This window comes from Micropterus dolomieu, linkage group LG02 (assembly GCF_021292245.1).
Source record: "Micropterus dolomieu isolate WLL.071019.BEF.003 ecotype Adirondacks linkage group LG02, ASM2129224v1, whole genome shotgun sequence".
NCBI classification, from domain to species: Eukaryota; Metazoa; Chordata; class Actinopteri; order Centrarchiformes; family Centrarchidae; genus Micropterus; species Micropterus dolomieu.
Genome location: NC_060151.1, coordinates 14,029,267 through 14,039,798, shown reverse-complemented (window position 1 = coordinate 14,039,798; position 10,532 = coordinate 14,029,267). Strand labels below are relative to the sequence as shown.

The 10,532-nt window shown below is 41.6% G+C and overlaps 1 long non-coding RNA gene and 1 pseudogene across 2 annotated transcripts; one reads left to right on the top strand and one right to left on the bottom strand.

Moving 5' to 3' along the window:
• LOC123987333 overlaps positions 1-10,532 on the bottom strand; it is a 174,201-nt pseudogene that overhangs the window by 8,292 nt on the left and 155,377 nt on the right.
• Positions 4,508-6,889, top strand: LOC123987373. Of its 2 annotated transcripts, none has more exons than XR_006829108.1 (3): positions 4,508-5,022; positions 5,176-5,290; positions 6,730-6,889. It is a non-coding gene; the product is annotated as an uncharacterized LOC123987373 (long non-coding RNA). The 2 variants fall into 2 exon arrangements; XR_006829109.1 differs by lacking the exon at positions 6,730-6,889 and adding an exon at positions 5,471-5,607.

Here is a 10,532-nt window from a genome sequence, read left to right as displayed (position 1 = left end):
CTCCTCTGATTCTCACTCTTCTCACTCTTACTGCTCCTTCCATTGTACTCCACACAGACAGCTTACCTGTGGCTTATTTATAGTGCTTAGGCTGATTGCAAAGTGAACTAATTATCTAAAACAGTTTTCACATGTGAAAGTGTGCCAGACAGTTGGCAAAATAGTGTTAATGATAGCCATACATGTGTATAATTTTGCTAGGAGTGTGTTGGAAATTTGGTAATTGAGTGTAGGCAGTGAGTTGTGTTTAACGTTCTGCAAAAAGAGTGTTGTGCAGTGAATTGTGCCTACAGTTTTGCGAAGTGTGTGTTACAAAATTGAGTGCAAAGCAGTGTTTGTGCTTTTAGTTTTGCAAACTCAGTGAGTGGTTTTGCTATACGTATTAATAGTTTTAGAAATTGTGCTACAAGAATCACGATGTACGCCACACACAAACACACACACACAGCAGTTCACTACTTGCCCCTGATGTCTGTGATAATGCAGCAGGGTGTAAGGCCTAGTCACACTAGGCAATCCGTTAAGTTCGCCATCAAAGACTACTGCTCAAGGAGAGACGGCAATTCCGCCCATTATGGTAATATTAGTGTTTATTAAAGTGTTTCTTTTACACACTGCTTGTCGCCGGCACACAGTAACAAGCACATTATCATTTGTAGTGCTGTATTAATTGCTGCTCGGTCAAAAGTGTGCTTCCCCCGTTCCGACCTCTGATGACGCCGGACGCTACTAGGTTACTGCGGCGAGGTCAGCTAACAGGGAGCTAATGTTGAGCTAACGGATAGCTAATGTGACGCTCACATGCGGTCTGCCTGGATCAGCCGACCAGGGAGACCCCGTGTGCCCACGTTGCTCCACATTAGCTGCGGCTAATGACATTTAGTAATCGGTTTCACCGCTGCTGGCCGACCATTGTCGGTCAGAGCGGACCACTGGTAAGCTCTGTGAAATCTTGTTGTTCCTTTTTGTGGAAGTTGTTGAACAAATGCTGTCTGTGCCTGTCTCAGTCGAACCAGCCACACCAAGCACATATTTCCCACACGGTGTGAACCTGCAGCTTGAAGCTCAAAGCAACAAGCAGACACTGTTCATGATCACAGGTCCCTTCACACAACCCTCCCCACAGAAACTGTATGAGTCCACGACAGCGGACATTCGCTTCGTGTGGACCGAACATTTACAATCCCAGTACAGATATTTCTCTGACGAAGAAATCTGCCGGGCAGTCTGAGATGCTGTTGACATTATGCACGTTCCCCCGGCAGTGCCAGCTGCGAGCTCGCGCATAGTCACGGCATCAATGGCACGGTCCTTCTGTGCGTCCAGGGATTCCCCCTTGGTTCACAGAAGCCAGGCTGTGTCAAATGAGCCCTTGAAGCAGTCATTACGCTTCATTCAGACAGGATAGCACTACACACCGCCCTGCGTGTAGTCCTATCGCCACTCCACACATCACACACGCCGCAAGCTTTCTTAGCCAAACGGCTAACAAGAAGCCTGGGCTTGCTGCAAAGCTGCACATCCTCTCTCCCCTTGCCCCCCTCCCTGACATGGTCAGGTGGCTGGCCTGTGCCAACATGTACGTCTCCCCCGCCCTCTTCCCTTGCCGGTCGAGCGGCGCGGCGGTGAGCCCCTGACTCCCTCCCCTCACCAGGGGAGTGGCATAACACGGACAGGCTGCAGCTGGCTGGATGGCTTTCATGCAGTCTGGCTCCGATGCCACAAGCAGAATATTTCATCCTCGGCCCGCCAGCACATGCTGGTCTGCACCGACTACAGGGCCGCCGCAGCCTACATAAACCGCCAGGGCGGGGTGCGCTCGGGGCAGCTGTTGGGTCTGGCCAGGCGTCTGCTCCTGTGGGTGCACGCTCACCTGCTCTCCATCAGAGCAGAATAGATCCCTGGCGTGCTGAACAGAGGGGCGGACATCATGTCGAGGGGGGGCCCTCGCCCAGACGAGTGGCTCCTTCCCGATCCGGTGATCAGATCTGGCTCAGATTTGGCAGGGCAGAGGTGGATCTATTTGCCAAGAAAGAGAACACTCAGTGCGCTCTTTGGTTTTCACTGAGCTTGCGGGACGTCCCAGCGCTGGGCCCCCCTTTGGCCTTCCCGACTGCTTTATGCTTTTCCGCCGGTGCGGCTGATCCCGCGCCTTCTGCATCGCCTGCAGTTTTCAACCTTGACGATGACTCTGATGGCCCCAGAGCACACCAGCTCTCTCTTACTTTCTTACCTCAAAAAAAGCTGGTCATCGTCATCACACGGCAGCGTGTCACTCACAGATATCCAAAAATTGGCAAAGAGACGGGTCGTGGGTGGAGCCAAGGTGACATGTTGCTAAATGTGGTAATTTACCACACTAGATTATGTGGAGACTAACGTTAACAGTTAACATTATCATAAATCAGCATTTAAAGTTATAAATACATCTCAGATGAACAATCCTCAGTGTGCTGTACGTCTGTATCTGTTGGCATGGACTGACGTTGCCATATGTGTATTTTATGCACATTTAAAAAGGAAATAAATTATGGTTCACATTACAATAATTTCTCTTTATATTAGCATTAATTTTGTCTTTACTACTTGAGTCACATCTTGAGTAAAACTGAAACGGCTTGGAAAGGAGCTAGCATACCCCTTAGAGGTTGTAGCTGTATTTATCCACCCAATCCTATCCAGAGCTTTCCCTGGCCTCTTTCGTATCCAGTGAATAGCTTGTCATGGTATAACCAGATGTGATACATGACATCTTTACTTTCTCTCCAGGTATTTTCACCTCGGAGGGTGGCTGGTCCTGTTTGATCTCACTCCAAACTCCTGTAAGCAAAGAAATTGTGATCATTATCCATCAAACAATTTAAGTTCTTTGTAATCTGCACCTTTTCACTTTTTCATTGGGTTCTTTGTAATCGCAGAATTGATTTTCTTACCATTAATAGCAACAACGAATAATAAATTCTAGGCAATTATATTTTTCATTCTGCAGTAAACTCACTGCAGTTCAGTGATTCACTCAAAGCTTTAACAGCTGCTGCTGGTGTTTTTATAAAGAAGGAAGAATTTGCATAGACCTCCCTCTGCAGGTTTATAAAGGGAAGATAGATGTACTCATACTGCCTGTTCTTTTCAAAACATTACTTCTCAAGAACATTGTATTTTAAATTTAACACAATTTTTCTTCATTAGCTTTTCTCCTCAGACTCTGATCATCTCATCATTGGAGACTTTCTGTCGGTGGTGTCAGAGAGGAGGATGCTGTCCAAACTACATGTCTACCACCTACTCCATGACGTGTTGCTCAGACACAGGAGCACTTTCAGTGCAAGACTCATTCCCCCAAAATGCACCACAGAGCACCACAGGAAGTCATTCCTGCCTGTAGCCATCAAACTTTATAACTCCTCCCTTTAAGTGTCTGATACTTAGTCAGTTATTAAACTAGACCGTATTATCTACTTTCTGTGCAATATTACCTGTTTAATAATTAATGTGCAATATTCTCTGCTACTATTTATTAGTACTTTTTGGTTCACCCTAATAATTCTTAATAATGTAAATATTGTACATACCCACAATCCTTTATATTTGTCTTTATATTTTATATGTATACTCTTATATTTATATACTCTTTATCTATCTACCATGACAAGTGTGCAATTGTGACAAATAAAATTGCCCTCGGGGATCAATAAAGTATTTCTGATTCTGATTCATAATCCTCCATCAACATGCCTGTACTGCCCTCTCCTGGTGTAAATCATAGCTCAAACAACAGTTTATCAGCTTTAACAACTGCATCTCCTCCACAGTTCCTTTTTCCTTTCCTGTTCATCCTCTACACTCTCCTCCTCTGTAATATCATCCTTCATCATGGTCTCCACTTCCACTGCCACATCATTGATGTTCACCTCTACATATCAAGTAAATCCATCGTCACTGCAGGTCTCCCAACCTGACCAACTACCTCATTAAAATTAAATAATCAATGCAAGCCAACTTTCTCTGTCTGCTCCATTCTCTCTCCCACACCATACTTCCGCAGGCTTAGACTTCTCATCCAAATCTCATCACTATTGTCCAATTGTAAAACAACATATCTCCATTCAGCTCTCTCCTTCTCTGCTGCTGAAACCCTTATCCATGCATTATCACTTCCAGACTCAACTCCTGCAATAGTATAATTTATGGTGCACCCACCAAATTCCTTTATAGACTCCAGTACATGCAGAACTCTCAGAAAATTCAGGATTAAATGGGTTAGTTTTGTGGTGAAGTGAGCTCACAGTGACAGTCAGTTAAGATATTGAGACAAACATATATGAGAGTCTCCTCATAGTGACAGACGAGATAGACTTGACCCTGACTGCTATCTAGAGTTTTTTTATTAAAGGAACATTAAACTAATTAGAAATGTTAAACTGTGGGTTTACTCTTCTCTGTCTGTATTGACTCCTCCTCACAGGGATTTGACAGGTTTTCAGGCAGAGAGGACCCAAACGCAGAACCGAGTTTAGACAGTTTATTCAGAGGAGAGTAAGCGGGGAAGACGGAGGTTCAGGACAGAGGCTCTCTCCCAGGTTCGAGGTAGGAGGGAAATCCGGGAGCGGGGAGTGTACAAGCTGAGGGCAACACTGAGAGTTTACTGGCTGGTTGTCTGCTGATGTCTGCAACAGTTAGACTGGAACAGACAATAACCACGAAGCAAAACTGATTCTAAGATTGGCTGGGGCTGACACAACATACGCATAGAGATTCAACAATCCGGCGAGGACTGGATGTCTGAGCCTCCTATTTAGGCAGTGGCTGATTGTGGGACACAGAGCCGGTGTGCTGATTGCAGATGGTTCTCAGGTGAGTGCAGAGCCCGCAGCAGACACGCCCCCAGCTCCCAGAACAAGCTCACAGCCGGGGCCTCGTGACAGGATTTCACTTGGATCTCAATTACTGTGGGAAACTGGAGAATGTTTACTGTACATGAGTCCCTCTTTCATGTTTCAGAATAATTTGTGCAATAACTTGGTAAACACAATATTTAAGTTGTTTATTAAGTACAATCAATGTCATGTGATTGAGTAAATACAAAGAAATTTTTCAGTCAGACATATAAACTATTATGTTGTGTAAAACAAAATGTGCAGTGAAAACTAAAAATGTTTGTCATCATCTCTGCAGTCAAATTAGTAAAGATGGAAGACAACTTGCATTGACTGATCTTCACAGGAAGGACAGAGTTTGGCCTTTTATTTGTTGGAAAACACTCATGACATAAAGAAGGAATTATATACCGGTATGTTTAATTTCTTATTTGCTGAAAAGCTTTTTAAAATGCAGTTGGGAATAGAAATAATGCTGTCGCTAGTCAAACAGAGAAGACACTAATTGGAAAACACCTCCAGTGTATTTAATATTATTTAATATTCCTTTTATTTTTTCATTGATGAAATATGTCTGTTTCTCTCTTTAACAGTGAGCTGTTCTTGTTCAGAGGTTTGCACCTGGCACTCTGTCTCTCTCCCTCTTCTACCACACAAACTAAAGTTACACCACACATGTGTAAGGGTTAGGGTTACAAGTTTTTTTATTATTCATGCACTTTAAAAAAAGATTTATTAAAAGCTTCTTTCTTTTCACAGGTGTATATAAACCTATTGTGAGAAAACCGGTAGTTCTATGTAGAATCAGACACTGAGCACCCCATATAGCCAAAATGGGATGATCCTCATTTCATAACGAAGATTTGACTGTGAGATTGGGATATGCAGTGTACAAAATTACCTTCTTTTTTTTTTATCTATATACCATATGTGTGTGTGTGTGTGTGTGTGTGTGCGCACGCTTGTGTGTATGAGTTTGTGATTCTGCAAGATAATGTGGCTGAAATGTGTACATGCAGTATTTCTTTAATTCACACCTGGGCACTGATTTGACACTGATTGTTGTCATTGTCTGTCTGTGGAGAAGTGGTTGGTACAGTAACATAGCGATTTAAGTGTTTTGTTGATTTAATTGTTGCTTAATGATGATCTTTCTCAGGGCCAGATGTCATCATTTTATTCACAACAACAACAAACTATGACATTTTAAAAAGGATGTCTTCCCAGTAAAGAAGAGTTTCAGTTCAACCTGAACCACTCTAACAACTGTAGGATTTTGTACTAGACTTATTAAATAGTGAACATTATTTTTACTTTTAAATATCACATTTTATGGTGAATATTAAATGGCAGACAGACATGGATGCTCTTTGACTGTTGAATCTTTCTTTTAAACATGTTGCTATATAGACACAGTGAAGAGTTACAAGTGTTACTTTTATATTTAAAAGATGTAAATATAAAAGTAACATTTGTCAAAAATTTTACATTTACGACATTTAAATGCAGCTGATTAGAAAAGTGTGATCACTTCACAGACTTGCTGTGTGTGGAGGTTTTTGTGCATCTGCTCCACTGTCTTCAGTCACTGTGTTTTATCGAGCACAGAAGTAAACAGCAGAATCTTCTGCTGTCAGGCTCTTGACCTCGAGGTACTGAGTGCTGCTGGGCACATCTTGAGTAAAACTGAAACGGCTTTGAAAGGCGCTGGCATAACTTGGAGAGCCTGTAGCTGTGTTTATCCACCCAATCCACTCCAAAGCTTTCCCTGGACTCTGTCGTATCCAGTTAATACTGTTGCTTGTCATGGTATAACCAGATGTGATACATGACATCTTCACTGTCTCTCCAGGTCTTTTCACCTCAGAGGGAGACTGGTCCAGCTTGATCTCACTCCAAACTCCTGCAAGCAGAGAAATTCTGATCATTATCCATCAAACTTAAGAACGTATTTTACTTTGTAATCACAGAATTGATTTTCTTACCATGAATTGCAACTACAAACAATAAACTCCAGGTAATCATATTTTTCATTCTGCAGTAAACTTTCTGCAAATCTGTGCTTGCCTCAAATGCTTTGACAGTTGCTGTTGGTGTGTTTATAAAGAAAGAAGAGTTTGCATAGACGTCCATCTGCAGGTTTATAAAGGGAAGATAGCTGTACTATGAATGCCTGTGTTGTGAGTATGTGGAGTATTTACAGGACCAAATGTTGTAAAGAAAAATGTAATAAATGGAAACAAGGTAATGGATGCCTGTAAAACCATAACATATTTTCCAAATGTAAAAATATTTACATTAGGCACACAGGCAATAGTTTTTCTTTTTTTTAAAACATTACTCATGAACATTGTATTTTAAATTAGATACAGTCTTTCTTCAGTAACTTCTCTCCTCTGACCATCTCCTCATCATACTGTATCATTCTTGACCTCATTGCTGCCTTTGATGATCTTCAACCACCCAATTCTTCTCTCATGTCTTGAATCCTCAAACAACATCACCAGTGCTGCCCTCTCCTGGCTTAAGTCATATTCAAACAACATTTCATCATCTTTAAAGACTGTATCTCCTCCACAGCTGTGCTCTCCTGTTCATCCTCTAAGTGCTCCTCCTCTGTAATATCATCCTTCATTATAGTCTCCCCTTCCACTGCTGCTTCACTGATGTTCCCCAAGTAAATCCATCATCGCTGCAAGTCTCTCCACCCTGACCAACTACTTCACCAAAATTAAACCATGGATGCAAGCCAACTTTCTCCAGCTGCTCTATTCTTTTCCCCACACCATACATTCACAAACTGCAATTCAAATTCATCCTCTTCACTCACAAAACCCTTAAAGACCAGGCCCCTGTTGTTATGTTCAAGAAGATGATCAAAGAAGATCAAATGACAAGCATCACCAGCTCTAAATTTAACAAATTCAAACAGACAATGAATGAATTAGACTCTAAAATTACAGAATTAGAGCGAGAGGTTTTCATAGATGATTCGACACAAAAAAAACAGGAATTACTGACCCTTAAAGCAAAATACAAGGAGCTTTCCTTGCTTAAGGCTGAAGATGGTCTAATTATTATTATTAGATGTTTATTGTGAATCCTTTAAAACAGGTTGCCTCCCCACTTCATTACTTAGTGCTCTAATCACTCTTTTTCTAAAACCAGGCAAGCCGTCAACTGAACACGGTTCTTACTGACCCATTTCACTTTTAAATTCTGATGCAAAGATTATAGCCGAGGTTCTAGCTATGAGACTAGAGAGGGTTCTACCAGCCATTATACATGGAGACCAGAATGGTTTTGTGCAAATTGTCAGGGGTTCTGCAATGTGAAGTGAGGAGAGTTTTTAATGTAATCCACGAGTGTGAAGAGCCCCTGCACGAGGTGCTTAAGCGTTTTGTATTTGGTGATTACTTTTGTATGGGGGTTTGGGTTGAAATTTTACTTGTTGATTTTACTTGTCTTCTGCAATGTTAACTACTAATGACATCATCTCTCAGCCTTTTAAATTATTTCGAGGCACAAGACAATGGTCACCAATTTCACCTCTACTTTTTGTAATAGCCATGGAACCACTAGCAATAGAGCCCTCGATTCATGGTATTAAGACCAGGGACATGGTACACAATACAGCAATGTACGCTGATGATACTATTGTGTTTTTGTCATATCTTGTAGAATCGATACCATCTCTCCTAGAGTTGTTCAATCAATTTGGTAATATCTCTGGGTTCAAAGTGAACAAAGAAAAGTCATCTATTGTTTTTAAATGTAATTGAGAGGGAGAAACCACTCCCCAGGGTTGTCCTGCCCCCCCCCCCTAATGATCACTTCGCCCCGGCGAGGAACGCTTAGACGGACAAAACGCTAGACTCAGGCCCGCTGGAAGCCCAGATCTGTCCTCAGTACTTAACAAGTATCGATGGTAGATAGCACTTGGAGCTCGAAAGAAGTTACTGGAGTCAGTCAGAGATCGCTGTAATAGAGTTTATTGTCAAAGCAAGACAAAACCCGCGCAAGCCTTAGCAGACCGTTAAGGCACACTGAAAACATGGTGTGGAGCTTCTCATTATGGCCCTTGGCTCTCCATAGAGAGGTGGGGTCTCTGTGAGATACCCGCCTATTTTTTTTATTTCCTGTAGCATTTTGTTAGTTTTATGGGTGTAAATTTCTTCTTGGTGATCTCCTTCAGGACCGTCTTCCCGTTCCATAAATATTTTACACCCTTAAATCCTAGTTCTCATGTTTTTCTTAAAAACATTGATTAATCTTTATTGTCAGTTAACTTTATCAATCACATCATTTGATGGGAACTATGCCGTGGTCATATATTTTTAAGACATTTATGTGTTTTGATACACCAGTAGAACTCTCGGGTCTGGCACTTCCCAGGGTACAGACCCCCTTGGACCCAATTGGGCCCCCTTAGGAGTGTCTCTGGTCATATACCATTCGCTCCCAAATTTATAGGTCCTGTTTTTAAAAATAAAGATATGTCCCTATGACCATACCTTCTGTCATGGTCATGGGGGTCCAGGAAAGATATACAATCTGGGTACATGGTCTTCTCTCCTTTCCCACAGAATAGTATCTGAGTCTATAATACAATATACCTCAATTGCATGTTTTTTAAGGTGCATGTTTTTTACCGTTCTTCACCCCTACTGAACACATTCCACGGAACACTCCTGAGGGTCATCAGGCCTGTCATTGGCCTTTCAACTTTGGTCTCACACAGAGGGTAGAGTCACACCTCAGACTTCAATTTAACTTCAGATCTAACTAGGGATGTTACATGATGATACGTTGAATAAATGATATATTCTGGATAAATGGATGATATGGAATGTATTAAGTTGAACAAATGATACATTCTTACACAACAAATGACATGGGTTTTAAAGTATGGTTAAACAAGGGTATAGTAAAACTACAGGATGTATATGAAGACAATACTCTAATGTGTTTCAATGAGCTAAAAGGCAAAGTTTAAAATACCGTAGAAACACTTTTTTAAGTACAACTTACAAGTTTTATTCTGACACCCTTAAACAATTCAGTGCAACAACCTCCATTCTCCATTTTAGAAACACATGTTACAAAAAACTGTTTTAGTAAAAGACTGGTCTCCTAGTTTTGCGAGTAATGCGAACATACATCGCCCCTGTGCAATTAAATAAATTTGATCCTAATATACTTGGTCTATGTTATAAGTGTAAAAGTCACCAAGGTACATTATATCATTGTTTATGAAGAGAATCAAAAATTTTGGAGCGCAGTGTTAAAGTATATCTCTCAGATCACAATTTTCCCTTTACCTTTGTCCCCTAAGTTATGTATTTTAGGGATTTACCCAGATGACTGTGTCTTAGACCTCCTCCCCTGTTGAGAGAAAGTTTCTCTTCTCTGGAGTAAATGGCTTCTTTAGGCGCTTTCACACTCCTCGCTTGCTGCACTGCATGAAATGTACTGAAAAGGGGTCATATTTGATTTGCCTTCGAGCCGGGAATGTTGGTAGTATCAGAGCCAGAAAGATGTCTGTGCGAAAAGCCCCATGCCGGAACAGGTGATGCATTTCAATGCTGTTGTGTTACAAGTCAGGGTTTTTTTTCACAGTCTAACCGAGAAAGCCGGATCGCTATGTTAAAGCAT